Source organism: Panthera onca, chromosome A3 (genome assembly GCF_046562875.1).
Source record: "Panthera onca isolate mPanOnc1 chromosome A3, mPanOnc1 haplotype 2, whole genome shotgun sequence".
In the NCBI taxonomy this organism is placed as follows: Eukaryota; Metazoa; Chordata; class Mammalia; order Carnivora; family Felidae; genus Panthera; species Panthera onca.
In genome coordinates this window covers 45,835,072-45,852,620 of record NC_138341.1, presented here as the reverse complement: position 1 = coordinate 45,852,620, position 17,549 = coordinate 45,835,072, and the positions used below count along the sequence as shown (strand labels likewise).

General features: G+C 35.8%; 1 long non-coding RNA gene across 1 annotated transcript in view; it reads left to right on the top strand.

Moving 5' to 3' along the window:
- Positions 1-17,050, top strand: part of LOC132687720 (uncharacterized) — a 154,522-nt gene extending 137,472 nt beyond the window's left edge. The window contains exons 4-5 of the long non-coding RNA XR_009614238.1: positions 11,320-11,426; positions 16,872-17,050. This is a non-coding gene — a long non-coding RNA (uncharacterized LOC132687720). The remainder of the gene's footprint in view (positions 1-11,319; positions 11,427-16,871) is intronic.
- Positions 17,051-17,549: the final 499 nt, after the last annotated feature.

Here is a 17,549-nt window from a genome sequence, read left to right as displayed (position 1 = left end):
TGTGAGATAGTACATGTGTGTTGTTTTAATCTACTGTCTGTGATAATATTGTTATGCAGCCATACATAACTAACAAAGTGATACTGAGTGAATCATTATAAAAATTACAGTTTATAATGCATTGCTGAGCTGACATAAAAATAAGAAACCCAAAGACCTGAAAAACAAAGTGGAAATAAGAACCTTAGGAGATAGACTAGCCTTAAAGCCAGATTTCACTGTAAGAAGTTATTTTATACCCTAAAAATGTTAAGTTTTGCTTTGACTGTTGCACGGGCCGTTGAGAGAAAACAAAACAAAACAAAAAATGTAGGATTATGCCACATAGAGAAATATAGTAGGACACCCTTGGGAGTAGGGGGGAGAAACTAGCAACATCTGCTATGTTAAAAGAAGAATAAAAAAGAAATAAGAAAAACAAGGATGCAATAGGAAAATTGCTTTTCTCAAACTTGGCATTTAGTGGAATGAAAACAAACAATCTCTCCTAAGAATTCATAAACACAAGTCTGTATCACATAGGTTTTAGGTTTACTTTTATGGCCTGAAAAGTCTGAAATAGACAATGTAATTTATGCAATATAGGTAGTACTACAGGAGATTGTCAGAAGTAAATGTTAATCCTGAATTAAACTTTTTTTTTAAATATTTATTTATTTTTTGAGAGACATAGGGAGACAGAGCACAAGTTGGGGAGGGGCAGAGAGAGAAGGAGACAAAGAATCCAAAGCAGGCTCCAGGCTCTGAGCTGTCAGCACAGAGCCCGACACTGGGCTCGAACTCAAACTGTGAGATCATGACCTGAGCCAAAGTCAGATGCTTAACCGACTGAGCCACCCAGGCACCCCTATTAATCCTGAATTTAAGTCTAAGCATTAAGGAATTCCAATAGATAAAATTCCAAAGGAAATGAACAGTCACAATTTAAAAATTAAAAAAATCATACTAGGAAATGAAATATAGTGAGGAAGAGCCAGAGAAACAATTGCAATACAAATAGGAATACAAAAGCTTCAGATATAAATATATTTTAGTTAGAGATGTTAAGTAATGATTAATAGAGTTGTAAGACAACAGAAGAACTTGAAAATATGAACAGAGAACAAAAAAATAAACAAATATATTTGAAAAATAACAAAATTGACTTTCTAGGAGTGAACCACATTAAACACATTAGGTGAAGAGAGAATTCATGAACTACAAAATAGGTCTAAAGATACATTCACAATGCAATCTAGTGAAAAGAAAAAAAAAATATGAGAGTTTAGTGATCTAGAGAATAGAATTGGGTGCATATTATATAAAAATAGTGGTATGCAATTAAAACTACTTTAGGGTTGCCTGAGTGGCTCAGTCAGTTAAACAACCAACTCTTGATTTTGACTCAGGTTATGATCTCACAGCTCTGAGGTCGAGCCTTGTGTTAGGCTCTGTGCTGGGCATGGAGCCTGCTTAAGATTCTCTCTCCCTATCTCTCTCTGCCCCTCCCGTGCTTGCTCTCTCTCTCTCTCAAAAGAAAAAAAAAAGAGAGAAAGAAAAGAAAAGAAAAAAAGCCACTCTGGAAAACAGTGTGGAGGTTCCTCAACAAATTAAACATAGAGCCACCCTGTGACCCAGCAAGAGCACTGCTAGGAATTTACCCAAGGGATACAGGAGTACTGATGCATAGGGGCACTTGTACCCCAATGTTTATAGCAGCACTTTCAACAATAGCCAAATTATGGAAAGAGCCTAAATGTCCATCAACTGACAAATGAATAAACAAGATGTAGTTTATATACACAAAGGAATACTACTTGGCAATGAAAAAGAATGAAATCTGACCATTTGTAGAAACGTGGATGGAACTGGAGAGTGTTATGCTAAGTGAAATAAGTCACACAGAGAGGGACAGATACCATATGTTTTCACTCCTATGTGGATCCTGAGAAACTCGACAGAAGACCATGGGGGAGGGGAAGGGGAAAAAAGTTAGAGAGGGAAGGAGGCAAACCATAAGAGACTCTTAAAGACTGAGAATAAACTGAGAGTTGATGGGGGGTGGTAGGGAGGGGAAAGTGGGTGATGGGCATTGAGGAGGGCACTGGTTGGTATGAGCACTGGGTATTATGTGGAAACCAATTTCACAGTATATTTCATATTTTTAAAAAAAAGAAAAGAAAAAAACTAAAACACAAAATAAACTTTAAAAAACTACTTTAGAAACATTATGGCCTTAAACCTTAACTTATAGACAAAAAGTGTTTCAAAATTTATAAAATGATCATCTAGTATATGAAGTTTTAAAAATTACTTCACAGAAGACAGGAAATAGTAAAGATTAGAGCAGCAATCAATGCCATTGAAACCAAAACTAAAACCAAAACCAAAACAAAAACAGTAAAACAGATCAATGAAACCAGAAGCTGGTCCTTTGAAAGAGTTAACAAAATTGATAAACCCCTAGCCAGTTTGATCAAAAAGAAAAAGGAAAGGACCCAAATAAATAAAATCAAGAATGAAAGAGGAGAGATCACAACCAACACAGCAGGGAAAAAAAAAAAAAAAAAAAAAAAAAACAAAACAGTAATAAGAGAATATTATGACCAATTATATGCCAACAAAATGGGCATTCTGGAAGAAATGGACAAATTCCTAGAAACATATACACTAACAAAACTGAAGAACAAATAGAAAATTTGGTCAGACCCAAAATCATTAAAGAAATTGAATTAGTAATCAAAAATCTCCCAAAAAACAAGAGTCCAGGGCCAGATGGCTTTCCAGGGGAATTGTACCAAACATTTAAGGAAGAGTTAACACCTATTCTCTTGAAGCTGCTCCAAAAAAATAGAAATGGAAGGAAAACCTCCAAACTCTTTCTATGAAGCCAGCATTACCTTGATTCCAAAACCAGACAAAGACCCCACTAAAAAGGAGAACTATTGGCCAATTTCCCTGATGAACATGGATGCAAAAATCCTCAACAAGATATTAGCCAACTAGACCCAACAATGCATTAAAAAAAAAATTATTCACCACAACCAAGTGGGATTTATACCTGGGATGCAGGGCTGGTTCAATATCTGCAAACAATCAATGTGATTCATCACATCAATAAAAGAGGACAAGAACCACATGATCCTCTCAATAGATGCAGAGAAAACATTTGACAAAATACAACATCCTTTCTTGATAAAAACCCTCAAGAAAGTAGGGATAGAAGGATCATTCCTTGGGATCATAAAAGACATATATGAAAGACCCAATGCTAATATCATCCTCAATGGGGAAAACTGAGAGCTTTCACCCTGAAGTCAGGAACAAGACAGGGATGCTAGACCTTATCCATGAATTCAGCAAAGTTGCAGGATATAAAATCAATGCACAGAAATCGGTTGCATTCCTATACACCAACAATGAAGCAACAGAAAGAGAAATCAAGGAATTGGTCCCCTTTACAATTGCACCAAAAACCATAAAATACCTAGGAATAAATGTAACCAAAGAGGTGAAAAATCTATACACTGAAAACTGTAGAAAGCTTATGAAAGAAATCAAAAAATTTGTAAAAATATTGCATGCTCCTGGATAGGAGGAACAAATATTGTTAAAATGTCAATACTACACAAAGCCATCTATGTATTAAATGCAATCCCTATCAAAATAATACCAGCGTTCTTCACAGAGCTAGAACAAACAATCCTAAAATTTGTATGGCACCAAAAAAGACCCCAATAGCCAAAGCAATCCTTAAAAAGAACCAAAGCTGGAGGCTTCACAATTCCAGACTTCAAGCTGTATTACAAAGCTGTAATCATCAAAACAGTATGGTACTGGCACAAGAACAGACACTCAGATTGATTGAACAGAATAGAGCACCCAGAAATGGACCCACAAACATCTGGCCAACTAATCTTTGACAAAGTAGGAAAGAATATCCAATGGAGAAAAGACAGTCTCTTCAGCAAATGGTGGTGGGAAAACTGGACAGTGACATGCAGAAAAATGAACCTAGACCACTTTCTTACACCATACACAAAAACAAACTCAAAATGGATGAAGGACCTCAATGTAAGAGAGGAAGCCATCGAAATCCTCGAGGAGAAAGCAGGCAAAAACCTCCTTGGCCTTGGCTGCAGCAACTTCTTACTCAACACATCTCTGGAGGCAAGGGAAACAAAAGCAAAAATGAACTATTGGAACCTCATCAAAATAAAAAGCTTCTGCACAGCAAAGGAAACGATCAGCAAAACTAAAAGGCAACCTGTGGAATGGGAGAAGATATTTGCAAATGACGTGCCAGATAAAGGGTTAGTATCCAAAATCTATAAAGAACTTACAAACTGAACTCCCAATAAGCAAATAACCCAGTGAAGAAATGGGGAAAAGATATGGATAGACACTTTTCCAAAGAAGACATCCAGATTGCCAACCGGTACATGAAAAAATGCTCAACATCACTCATCATCAGGGAAATACAAATCAAAACCACAAGGAGATACCCCTTCACACCTGCCAGAATGGCTACCATTAACAACTCATGCAACAACAGAAGTTGGTGAGAATGCGGAGAAAGAAGATCTCTTTTTCACTGCTGGTGGGAATGCAAACTGGTGCAACCACTCTGGAAAACAGTATGGAGGTTCCTTCAAATAGTTAAAAATAGAACCACCCTACGACCTAGCAATTGCACTACTAGGCATTTATCCAAGGGATACAGGTATGCTTTTTTCGAAGGGGCACATGTACCCCCATGTTTATAGCAGCACTGTCAACAATAGCCAAACTATGGACAGAGCCCAAATGTCCATCGATGGATGAATGGATAAAGAAGATGTGGTATATATATGCAATGGAGTATTACTCGGCAATCAAAAAGAATGAAATCTTGCCATTTGCAATTACTTGGATGGAACTAGAGTGTATTATGCTAAGTGAAATTAGTCAGAGAAAGACAAATATCACATGACTTCACTTATATGAGGACTTTCAGAAACAAAACAGATGAATATAAGGGAAGTGAAGCAAAAATAATATAAAAACAGGGAGATGGACAAAAACATGAGACTCTTAAATATGGAGAATAAACAGAGGGTTACTGTAGGGGTTGTAGGAGTGGGGATGGCCTAAATGTAAGGGGCATTAAGGAATCTACTCCCAAAATCATTGTTGTACTATATGCTATCTAACTTGGATGTAAGTTAAATAAATAAATAAAAATTAAAAAAAAAAAAAAAACTACTTCAAAATAAATCCAAAGAACATAACAGGAAAGAAAGATCAAAGTTAAAAATTAATGGCATAAAAAATAAGCATAGAAAGGATAAAAAATCTAAAAGTAGGTTGTCTTTAAGAGATAATAAGCTTGATGTTGACAAAATTAATAACCTGAGCATTGGCAAATTCCACTTAGATATATTCTTTAGAAAAAAGTATTGCATCTCATATGCCTATACCTTAGGAAAAAATCTTGCAGATGTTATCAGGTGTCATGTATAAAGAATGTCTATAGCAGCAGTGTCAATAAAAACATAAAAACTTGAGGGGCATCTGGGTGGCTCAGTTGATTAACCATCCAACTTTGGCTCAGGTAATCATGGTTCATGGGTTTGAGTCCTGTGTCGGGATTTGTGCTGATAGCTTGGAGCCTGGAGCCTGCTTCAGATTCTGTGTCTCCTCCTCTCTCTGCCCCTCCCATGCTTGTGCTCTCTCTGTCTCTCAAATACAGGTAATAAAACATTTTTAAAAATTTAAAAAAAGAAAAAAACATGAAATAATTAAAATTACCACCAGTGGTAGAATGAATAATTAGTTTGAGTATTTATTCAATGGAAAAATGAATGGACTGCTTAGTACATGCATCAACCTGGCTTAACCGTAAAAAGATGTTCATGTATAAATTTTAAACAATGTTGAGCAAAAGAAGCATATCTCAGAGTAATATAGTAAGAGATTTAAAGAGAAGCAAAAATAGAGTAAACTAAATAATATATTGGTTAAGAATACCTACATAAATGTTAAAACCTGTTAAAAGGAGTGTGAAAATGGTTAACAGAAAACTCATGATTGTGGTCGACTCTGGGAGATGGGGTAGGGGAAATACACAGGAAGCTGTAAGGTACAAATAATGTTCTGTCTCTTAATCTGGATAGTCAGAACCAGATGGTCAGCTTTAAAATAATAAGACATATTTTAAACCTCTTTTGTAAGTGCAATAGATGTAAAATTTTTGGAAAGTTGTACTGTAACTGTATCTACTACCGCTAGGGACAGGTTACACTCTTACCTTCATGATCCTTTCTCTTGTACTTTCTAAGTATTCAGCTCTCTGAGAATGTAATTGGAGAGAAGTTTTGATATAATTCCAGGTACTTTGATGAGATGCCTATCTCTGGGCATTGTTGTCATTTCCCAGGAACTGATGTACTGAGGTGGATGAGCACCAAAGGAGCCTTGTAGATTTTGTTATTTTCCTATTCCTATAGTAGTGTTCTCCGAACAATATTCAAAGAATATCTTTCTCCCCTACTTACCTATACTCATCCCCTCTGAATATCCAACAGTGTTGCTTTGCCCAGTGAGATTTAGTAAAAATAACACCTGTATTTTGTGTTAACATCCTCTTCCTAGAATTAAACCCAGAATCCATGGGGTGCACCAGGGGAAATATTTCAGTCCAAAGAACTGAATTTACTCTGATTCCCCTTGACATCAGAAACATTTGTCCTTAACTGGACCATGCCTCTCTGCTTCACTCCCTTTTTCCTTGTGTTACTTTTTATTCTAGGGGATTTTAGTCTCCAAGAGGCACTTTCTTCTTCCATCAAAAATGTCCAAGGAATGGAGCACCTGAGTGGCTCAGTTGGTTAAGCATCTGACTTCAGGTCAGATCATGATCTCATGGTTCTTGAGTTCAGGCCCACATCTAGCTCTGTGCTGACAGCTCGCAGCCTGGAGCCTGCTTCAGATTCTTTGTTTCCCTTTCTCTCTACCCCTCCCCCACTCGTGCTGTGCCTCTGTCTCTCTCTCAAAAATAAGTAAACGTTAAAAAAATTTTTTTTTAAATGTCCAAGGGTGCCTGGGTGGCTCAGTCAGTTAACTGTCCGACTTCAGCTCAAGTCATGATCTCATGGTTCGTGGGTTCTAGCCTCGCATCAGGCTCTGTGCTGACAGCTCAGAGCCTGGAACCTGCTTCAGATTCTGTGTCTCCCTCTCTCTCTGCCCCTACCCATTCATGCTCTGTCTCTCTCAAAAATAAATAAAACATAAAAAATGTAGGAAAAAAATGTTCAGAGCTTTCTAAATGTTGGAGAATGAATCTTTTGTTAAAAATAGAAACCTGAAATATTTGCAAAATACCTTGATCCATTATTTTCAGTATTAGAACATCAAAAATGTTCCAAACATCAAAGAATAGGGAATTAGTGAAATTAATTATGGAATATTCACATAATAGAGTTTCCACATTAATATTGGGTAGGAGAATTTAAGTAAATTAGAATATTCAGTCACACAGATTTAAGTGTAAGTACAGTTTTTATAGTATGAAATCCTATTTGTAAGGTTGTGTGGGTATATATGTGTACAGGTGTGTGTGTACATGTTTGAAAGAATGTACACAGAAATATTAACAATGGTTATTTCTGGGTAGTAGAATTATGAGAGATAATTACTTTCTATTAAAGCATAATACTTAATTTGTTATTTTATCTTTAATTTTTCTTATAACAGTAGCATTTCTTAAAGATATTAAAAGTTGAGTTGTAACTCCTACAATCTAATTTATGTATTTGGCTTTAATAAACACATAACAATTAATGCTGGTTTAAGTATAGTTCTTATATCTGACCATTTTTATTAAATGGATGAGAATAGTTGAAAGAAAAATAGATAACATAAAATTCTAAACTGCCAGTCATATTCGCTCAAAGGTTTAAAAGAATATCTAATTTTGGTGTTGCTCAACATAAGAAAGATATTTTTCACTATTTAATTAAAAAACAAATAAAGACCCAGTGCAAACACTGAGATTAGAATGACAGCATCATTTTTACTTTTTCTCATATAAAGACAGGAAATCATAGCACAAAAGTATTTTACTGATTATGTAAATAACATTGATAATAAGGTGTTTTTGCCATTATCAAATATATGCAAAACTCCCCACAAAAACAAACCAGTAAATTGGAATTAAGCAAATCTCCTGTTTATCAGCCTTCCCTAACCAAGACAATGTATATTATTAATATTGCTTTTTATGTTTTTCCTTCATTCTTATTATTTTTTTTCATTTTATTCTAGCAAGATCTTAATCAAGTCAAATATAGAAAATAAGATTCTAAAGAAAAACCATGATTGCAAACTCACACCCAATCACACTGTTCTCAGGTCGAGTGGATCTAAGGAGAAATTGAAAAACCTGCAGCTATACTCGGACACATTTTGCCATTGTGCGAGAATAGAAGGTGCCAAATTAAAATAGAGGGGAAAAAAACCCAGAATTTTAGAGCTTTGAGATGTGAATTCAAGTAAATATCTACATTTTGTAGTAGTATATTAGATGCTTGAGCCAAGCAGGTGACATGTGTCCCATGATCTAGGGCAAGCCCTGCCAGAATTTCCTATTAAACTGTCAGTCACCATACACTAGATGTCAAAGAGGATGAAGCTGCACATTTTGTTTCCTAATTTGTTATTCCCCAGAATCATAGCACAAAATGTGCTCCCAAACATGTGTGTCTAGTAATCATAATAAAAAATAACTTAATTTGTCAATATGTAAGTAAATACATCACAGGAACGCATACAATTAGGGAAATAAAGCTTTGGCTCCACCAAGTATAAATATATAAGCATTAAAGCATAAATGAATAAAAATAAATAATACTGTTCTCAGTGTCTCTTGACAGTGCAAATAATAAACTGAAATTAGTTAATAAGATATGCCCTCCTTTTAATTACCTGTTTTTAGGAAAGATGTTTTTAAAAAGAGCAAGCTGTAAGATAATTCACTTTGGATCACAGTCAATAGTTGTACAGACAAGTCATTCCATATTTACTAAGCCACTAGAAAAAGTCTTCTTCTTATCAGCCACTGTGCTATATACTAGATACAAAATGGCTAGAAAAATAGAGAGGGTCCTTGTCCTCTATTGTAGCAGGGAAGGCAAAATATTTCCAAATCAGTTAAAGTCTGTAATAAGTGTACATAGCAGGGTGAGATCTTTTTCTTCCTCAGTTGACTCTTTCTTTTACATTCCCATTTTCACTGCTCCTCAACTCAGTCATTTTTTTTTATTTGTGAGAGAATATATTCATAAACTAGAAAAAGAACACAAAGTAATGGCATAAATATTAGGAAAGGAAACATTTCTCTTACAAATGATTCCCTCTAAAAATTTTGGACAAACTAGAACCTCCTCCTACAACCAAACCAAGGAGCTGCTGCTGTCTTATCTCTCTGGGGACAGAAGCACAGAAAAAGGTGGGTACATAAAAGATAGTATTTTGACGGGGTGGAAGCAAGGGAAAGGAGACCTTAGAATGGGACTCAGAGATACCCAGCTACAGTGTGGGCAATACAGTGAATCATCTTTGTACATTCTCTGGTTTCCATGCAATGTTATATTACAACATTGTTTCTTGGTTTTGTATCAAACATTGGAGCATACCCAAAGGCATCAAAAGCCTAATCAGAAAGTAAATAGCTAAGACTTAAATTAGTTGGTTTTAGCTAGAGAAGTCAGGGAGTGACCTTTGAGGAAGGGGTGTTTCAGCTAAGACCCGAAAATAGGAAGATTTCATTAGACAAATAGCAGTGAGTTTTCTTTTGCAAAAGCTAGAAGTGACAGAGAAGGACAAGTTGAAAGACTAAAACATGTTGGGAGTTAGGGAGATGGGCATAAGTTGTGGTCACTGAGTCAGATAGGGACAAGACCATACAGTGCCTTGAGGACTACATTCAGGACTTTATTCTTTACCCTGAAAACAATGGGAAGCCTTTGGAGATTGCACGAAGGGATGGGCCAAGATCATTGAAACAATAAATGAATATGATCATTCCACTACAGATGAAGATAACTACAGAGGGAGCTATTTGTAGAAACAGGTAGGCAAAGCAGAAGGCTATAGCATTGTCCAAGAGAGGTAATAGCCACTTGTTGGCAGTAGAGATGAAGAAAAGTAGACTCAAGAGGTTTTTTGGAGGTTACTTTGACCCAAATGAATTTGGGATATGGAGCATAAGAGAAAGGGAGGATTTGAAGATGATTCATCACTCCTGGCATGTGTATTTGGATGAATGCTGGTGCCATTGGGTAAGATGGGGAAAATGAGGCCAGAATAGATTTGACAGGAGATCTTCAAGACAAACTTAAATACACTGAGTTGAGATGCCTTTGACATAAGATACCCAAATACAAATGTTGACTCTGAAGTAGAACAGTCAGGTCAAGGTTTATAGGTACAAAATTAAGATGTTTGAGATCAGTTTGAGATCTGGGACTTGGCTGCTGTCCAGGCAGCACCTGCATGGGCTCATGCGCAGACACCAAGTAAGAGGCCAATGGAAGAATAATGTAAGAGTTTCAATAGGTTCTGCTCACTCTCCTTACCTCTGCCATCTCCCTACAACTTCCATAACATCCTCCCTAAGCATTAAGGATTATTTGAACAGGGTTGTTTGAGACTTATAAGGCATTATTTAAAATAATAATAATAACAATTCATCCATGAAATCATCTAAAGTTAGAGGCAGAGCACATTTGCTAAATCAAAAAACAGGATCAAGTACATGTGAGAAATTCAGTTAAGGACTACAGGTAGATTAAAAGATATGATAAAAGCAAACATTTGGTTAGTCCTTCTTTGTAAGTCCCACTGTTCTGAGTATTTTATATGTAATAACTCATTTAGTCCTCAAAACTCATGAGGTAAGTAGAATTGTTCTCTTCATTTCACGGATGAGAAAATAGAGGAATAGGGTGTCTCTGTAACTTGGTCAGTTGTTCAATAGCAGATCTGATATGTGAAACCAAGCAGATTGCCTTTGGAACCCATACTTGCAATCACTGTACTATCATGTAAAATAAGACTTGATGTGTCTAATGATCTAGCTAAGAATATTATACAGAAAAAAATATAAAGGGCACAATGAATTGGAAAGCACCTAATTACTTAGATCTCGGAAGCTCAGGAGACTCATCACATGTACTGAAGCTTAAATTCTCAAATGACTAAGGATTTATCAGTCAGAATAGGCTAAGATAAGCTGCAATAGTAATCAACTCCAAAATATCAGCCACTTAACAAAGCAAATGTTTTTTTTATTATTAACAGTACATCTCCAACATGAGCATGCAGAGTTCATGTATTCATTGACGTAATCCAGAAAACCAGGCAGGCAGTGGCTACATCTTGATGTGGGTTTCCAGTCTCTCAGAAAGGTAATAGTAAGTGCAAAATCATGCATAAGCTTTTAAAACAGACACGTAGGGGCTCCTGGGTGGCTCAGTCGGTTGAATGTTTGACTTTAGCTCAGGTCATGATCTCATGGTTCACAAGTTCGAGCCTGGCATCAGACTCTATACTGAGAGCTCAGAGCCTGGAGTCTGCTTCAGATTCCATGTCTCCCTCTCTCTCTCTGCCCCTCCCCCACTCATGCTGTGTCTTTTTCTTTCTCATAAATAAATAAAAACATTAAAAAAATTTTAAACAGATGCTTAAAACAGACAAACATCACTATAAATTCTATCACATTTCGGTGGCCAAAGCCAGTTATATGGCCACACTTAACTTCACAGGGAATGGACAAGTAAGATAAATGATGTATTTGTCAATGTCCATATAGACTGCATCATTGGATTCACTATAAATTCTCATGACAGTGTCTCCCATTGCCAGATAACCCACAGTCAAAGGAGAAGATAGTGATTCCCATACATAGTATTTCCTTCCTTGTTTCCTTCTGTTGAACTCACTTCCAGCCATAGCACTTGAACAGAGTATATCAGAGAACTATCACCTGGTTTGGTGCCACTGGAAGTCCAGAACATTCATTATAAAAGAAAAAAGTACTCCAAGATGTAATATCGAATATCAATTCAAAGACAAGAATAAACGGAGAGATAGAAGCAAAAATGAATGTATTAAAATGCAGAAAACAATAATTAATGTATCTAAAAGATGCTTCTAACTGCCAGTGACAAGACTTATTTTACTGTTGCCATGGTCCTTAGGAAGTATTAGAGTAGATTTAGAAGAAGGAGAAGCCCAGCCTGATTCTAAACTTTATAACAGAAAAGTTGTATTATGCTACCATACCACTTCTCTATACTTTTCAAATCAGAGACATTGAAGGAAAGAGTCCTTCCAAACTCTTATTATCCGAGAACACCAGAGTGCACAAGGATCAGAGTTTTACTGACCATTATGGCCTGTGGATCCTTTGCCATCCAGTACCAAGAGGTCCGCAAATAACCATGAGATAACATAATTGCTACTTTGCAACTAGGAGAAAGGTTGAGTAAGACTGAGAAAGTGAAGCTTCTAATTAAGCATTTTTCAGTAAAGTTTTGGGTTCTTACTCCAGTGTAAAGGGCTATGCTAACATTTTATATAAAATTTTGTGTTGAAGTCTAACTGAATATTTAGTTACAATAATAATACTAATATAAACAAACTTCTGACAATTGTAAAGAGAAACAAATTATAAAAATAAAAGTAAAAAACAAAAATTCTGCTTTCTGTTTCCATATATAAGGAGCTTAGAAATTGCCATTTCACCCAAACAAATAAAATCCTAAACAAAATGAAAAATCAACAACCTTATTTTAGATCTGTAAAAAAAGTGAGGTCACTGGGCAAACCACTGTCCCACAAATTGGAGAGTTAGGCAGGCAATTACAGAGAATCCAACATACCTAAACAGAAACCTCCACTTACTTTTGTGTATTTTACCTCCAGGCCTCAATCATGTTCTCAAAGTAAATATGGGAGAAAAATCTTGGTGTGCTTCTGGAAGGGAGTGGAGGAGGAACAGAACCCTTTTAACATACACCAGAGCACTCTGTTCTTCTTAACAAGGAGAAACTCATTCATTCATTCATTCATTCATTCTTTCAGGAGAAACTAATTAACCACATCCTAACCTACTGGTGTTCTTATCAGACCCTAATGATCTAAGGGAAGGGCAACACCCAAATCCAGCCCACTCTAGCCATCCTATCCCAACTAAGGGGAGAAGGAGAAAAAAAACTGAGAAGTTTGTAGTCCACAGGTAAAAATTCACTAAAAGATTGAGATCTAATCATAGGTCTATAGAACATTTTCCCTCTCCCAGCAACTAACCACCGAATTACTAAAGGCCTATTGATAGGAGAAAAAAAAGTATTTGACAAAATCCAACACCCATTCATGATAAAAAAAAAAAAAAAAAAAAACCAAAAAAAAACCCCAAAAAAAAACCAAAACCTCTCAGTGAAATGGGAATAGAGAATTTCCTTTACTTAATAAAGAATATCTATAAAAACCTACAGTTAATATCATACTTCATTATGAAAAACTAGAAGTTTTCCAAATAAGATCAGGAACAAGGCAGGAATGTTTCTTCTCACTACTTATTTCAGTAGTGGACTGGAATTTCTACCTATTGCAATAAGAAAAGGAAAAAAAGATGGATAAATTTAGAAGAAAGAAAACTGTCTTTGTTTACAGATGACATGAAGGTATGTAAAAAAATCCAAAAGATTGATGAAAAATCAATTTATTCTGCAACAATTATACTAAAGTTGCAAGATAATGAGGTTAATATACAAGTCAAACACTTTCTAAATAACAGCAAAGAACAAATAGAATTTGAAATTAAAGGTGCAATACTATTTACATTAACGCCCCTCAAAATGAAATTTGAGGTATAAATTTAATAAAATATATGTAAGAATGGATCTGTCCCACAAATTGGAGAGTTAGACAGAAATTATAGAGACTCCAACACACTTGAGCAGAAACCCCCACTCACTTTTGTGTGTTTTACCTCCAGATATCAACCAGATTCTCAGAGTAAATAGATCTTATACATATTTTCTTAAATTTATGAAAGCATGGTTCTCAGGTTCACACAGTTCTCCCTGGGCAAGTGCAGCTGTGAGCAACACCACCTGCATAAAGTAAAGATTTTGCTAGGCTTTAAAAGATGCTTTTTTCCATTCTTACTTTGATTTTTTATTTGTTTCTGTTTTGTTTTGTTTTTTGTTTTTTTAATACTCTCTCTCCTAGTTCCATCCACCTATTCTGCAGACTCCGGCTACAAATCTACCTACCTACCCAGCAGAGACAAATAAATGATCTCAATTTCTTCACATTCCTAAGTATTTAGGGGGAAACTAGGTGAGGGGAAGGCCACTTTCCTGAAGACATCTGCAAGCAGGACAGGGCTCAGGCCTGTTTGAGGTTTATTCCTGCAGGACTATAGTGTTGCTTTGGAAGATGGTTCGACTTTGTTCTGAAGTAGTAAGACCTTGGTTTTAAATTAGAACAAAAGATCTCTAGATGGTATAGTTTTTTACTTAGAAAATGCTCAATATAAAACAGTGCAATCAGTATGGCAGTGTCTAAGTAGAAAATTCAATGAGCATGGCAATGTCTAAAGTGGAAAAGTGAAAAATCCATGTTCCTTCATCCAATCTCAACCCCATAGATAGCCACTGTCAACTCTTTGTTGTGTATCCTTCTAGATTTCCACCATCATATATAAGTAAACATAGTCCAAAAAAAGAAAATATGTATAGGATGTATTTGAGAAAAACTATAAGACGTTGATGAAAGAAAACAGAGAATTAAAAAAATCAAGAATTAGTTCATGTCTATGGATTTCAGTATTTTCAAGATACCAGTTCTTTCCAAATTGACCAATAGATACAATGCTATCCCGATCAAAATCTTAGCAAGTTATTTTGTGGATATTGACAAACTGATTCTAAAGTATTTCTACAAAGGCAAAAGACCCAGAATAGCCAACATAATACTGACTAGGGGGAACAAAGTTGCAGGACGGACACTACTCAACTTTAAAACTTATTAAGTACACTAATCAAGGTAGTGTGATATTGGTAATATCATAGAAAAATAGATTAATGAAACTTAATACAGACTCAGAAATATAGCCAACTGAACCTGACATGTATAGCCAACTGAACGCTGGAACATATGGACATCCACATGCAAAAAAAAAAAAAAAGAATTTAGATATAAAAAATTAAGTCAAAATGTATCATAGACCAAAATGTAAAACATAAAACCTAAAACTCCTAGAAGATAACATAGGAGAAAACCAAATGACCTTGACTATAGCATTGACTTTATAGACACAATGCTAAAGGTATATAAATAACTTTTAAATCTAGTATAGAATTTTTTAAAAAGTATTAAAATGAAATTATAAATGTATGTGCAATACAAAAAGATCATTTGTGCTATCAGTAACAAAAAAGGCATGTCAGAGATGTCAAGTATTATAGTTCTTAGCGGTTTAAAACAGATTGTTATAAGTTTAAGATATCTTAAATAATTGCAGTAGTAATCACAAAGAAAGCATCTATAGAATATATACAAAGGTAAATAAGAAAGGAATAAAAACATATCACTACAAGAATCAATGAAATACAAAAGAAGACAGCAAGGGAGGAGAGAATGGACAAAAAAGCTCTAAGACATACAGAAAGCAATTAACAAAATGTCAGTAGGAAGTCCTCTATCAGGAATTACTTAAAAATTTTTTTTAATGTTTTATTTATTTTTGAGAGAGAGAGAGAAAGAAACAGAGCTCTGCCCTGGGGAGAGGCAGAGAGAGAGCCAGACACAGAATCCAAAGCAGGTTCCAGGCTCCAAGCTGTTAGCACAGATCCCGATGCAGGGCTCAAACCCATGAACTGAGAGATCATGACCTGAGCTAAAGTCAGATTCAACCTACTGAGCCACCCTGGTGCCCCTATCTGGAATTACTTTAAACATAAATAGATTAAATGCACCAATTAAAAGGCATAGATTGGCTGAATGAATTAAAAAGTAACAAATCCAACTATATGCAGTCTATAAGAGATTCACTTTAGATCTAAGGACATACATAGGCCTAAAAGAAAGGGTGGAAAAAATTATTTAATGAAAATAGGAACCTAAAGAGAGGATGAGTGACCATAGTTATAGTTGTATCAAAGTAGACATTAAGACAAAAACTGCCACAAGACTAAAATAAGGACATTATATGATGATAAATGAGTTAATTTACCAGGAAGAATAACAATTATAAATATTTATACACCTAATGTTAGAGTTCCCAAATATATGAAGCAAACATTGACAAAACCGAAGGGAGAAATAGCAACACAATAATAAAAGGAGATTTCAATACTCCACTTGCATTTATGGATAGAAGAACCAGGTAGAATATTATAATATTCTAATATGCATAATATTATAGACCAATTGAACCTGAGAAATATACAGAACATTCTACTCAACAATAGCAGTATACAAATTATTATTTTTTTTTTAATTTTTTTTTTTAACGTTTATTTTATTTTTGAGACAGAGAGAGACAGAGCATGAATGGGGAAGGGGCAGAGAGAGAGGGAGACACAGAATCGGAAGCAGGCTCCAGGCTCTGAGCCATCAGCCCAGAGCCCGACGCGGGGCTCGAACTCACGGACCATGAGATCATGACCTGAGCCGAAGTCGGACGCTCAACTGACTGAGCCACCCAGGCGCCCCTACAAATTATTTTCAAGTGCACATGGAACATTCTCCAAAATAGACCATATGTTAGGCCACAAAACAAATCCCAACAGATTTAAGAAAACAGAAATATTTCAAACTGTGTTCTCTGACCACAACAGGATGAAGTGAGAAATCAATAACAGAAGGAACAGAGGAATTCTCTTAAACAACCACTGGGTAAAAGAAAAAGTCACAAAGGAATTTAAAAAATATATCAAGAAAATGGAAACAAAGGCACAACATACCAAAACTTATGGGATGCAATGAAAGAAATACTAAGAAGAAAGTTTATAGCAGCAAACACATTAAATAAACAAAAGGGGGTGCGTGATGGCTGAATTGGTTGAGCATCTGACTTTGGCTCAGGTCATGATCTCACAGTTTGTGGGTTCGAGCCCTGCCTCAGTCTCTGTGCTGACAGCTCAGAGCCTGAAGCCTGCTTCAGATTCTGTGTCTCCGTCTCTCTGCCCCTCCCCTGCTCACACTCTGTCTCTCTCTCTCTCTCTCTCTCTCTCTCTCTCTCTCTCTCAAAAATAAATAAATAGGGGCACCTGGGTAGCTCAGTTGGTTAAGCTCCAACTTCAGCATAGGTCATGATCTCACCCTTCTGGAGTTTGAGCCTCGTGTCAGGGTCTGTGCTGACCCTGTGCTGACCTGACAGCTCAGAGCCTGGAGCCTATTTCACATTCTGTCTCCCTCTTCCTTTCTGTCCCTCCCCCACTCATGCTCTGTCTCTCTCTTTCTCTCTCAAAAATAAAAATAAACATTTAAAAATAAATAAATATTAAAAAAATTAA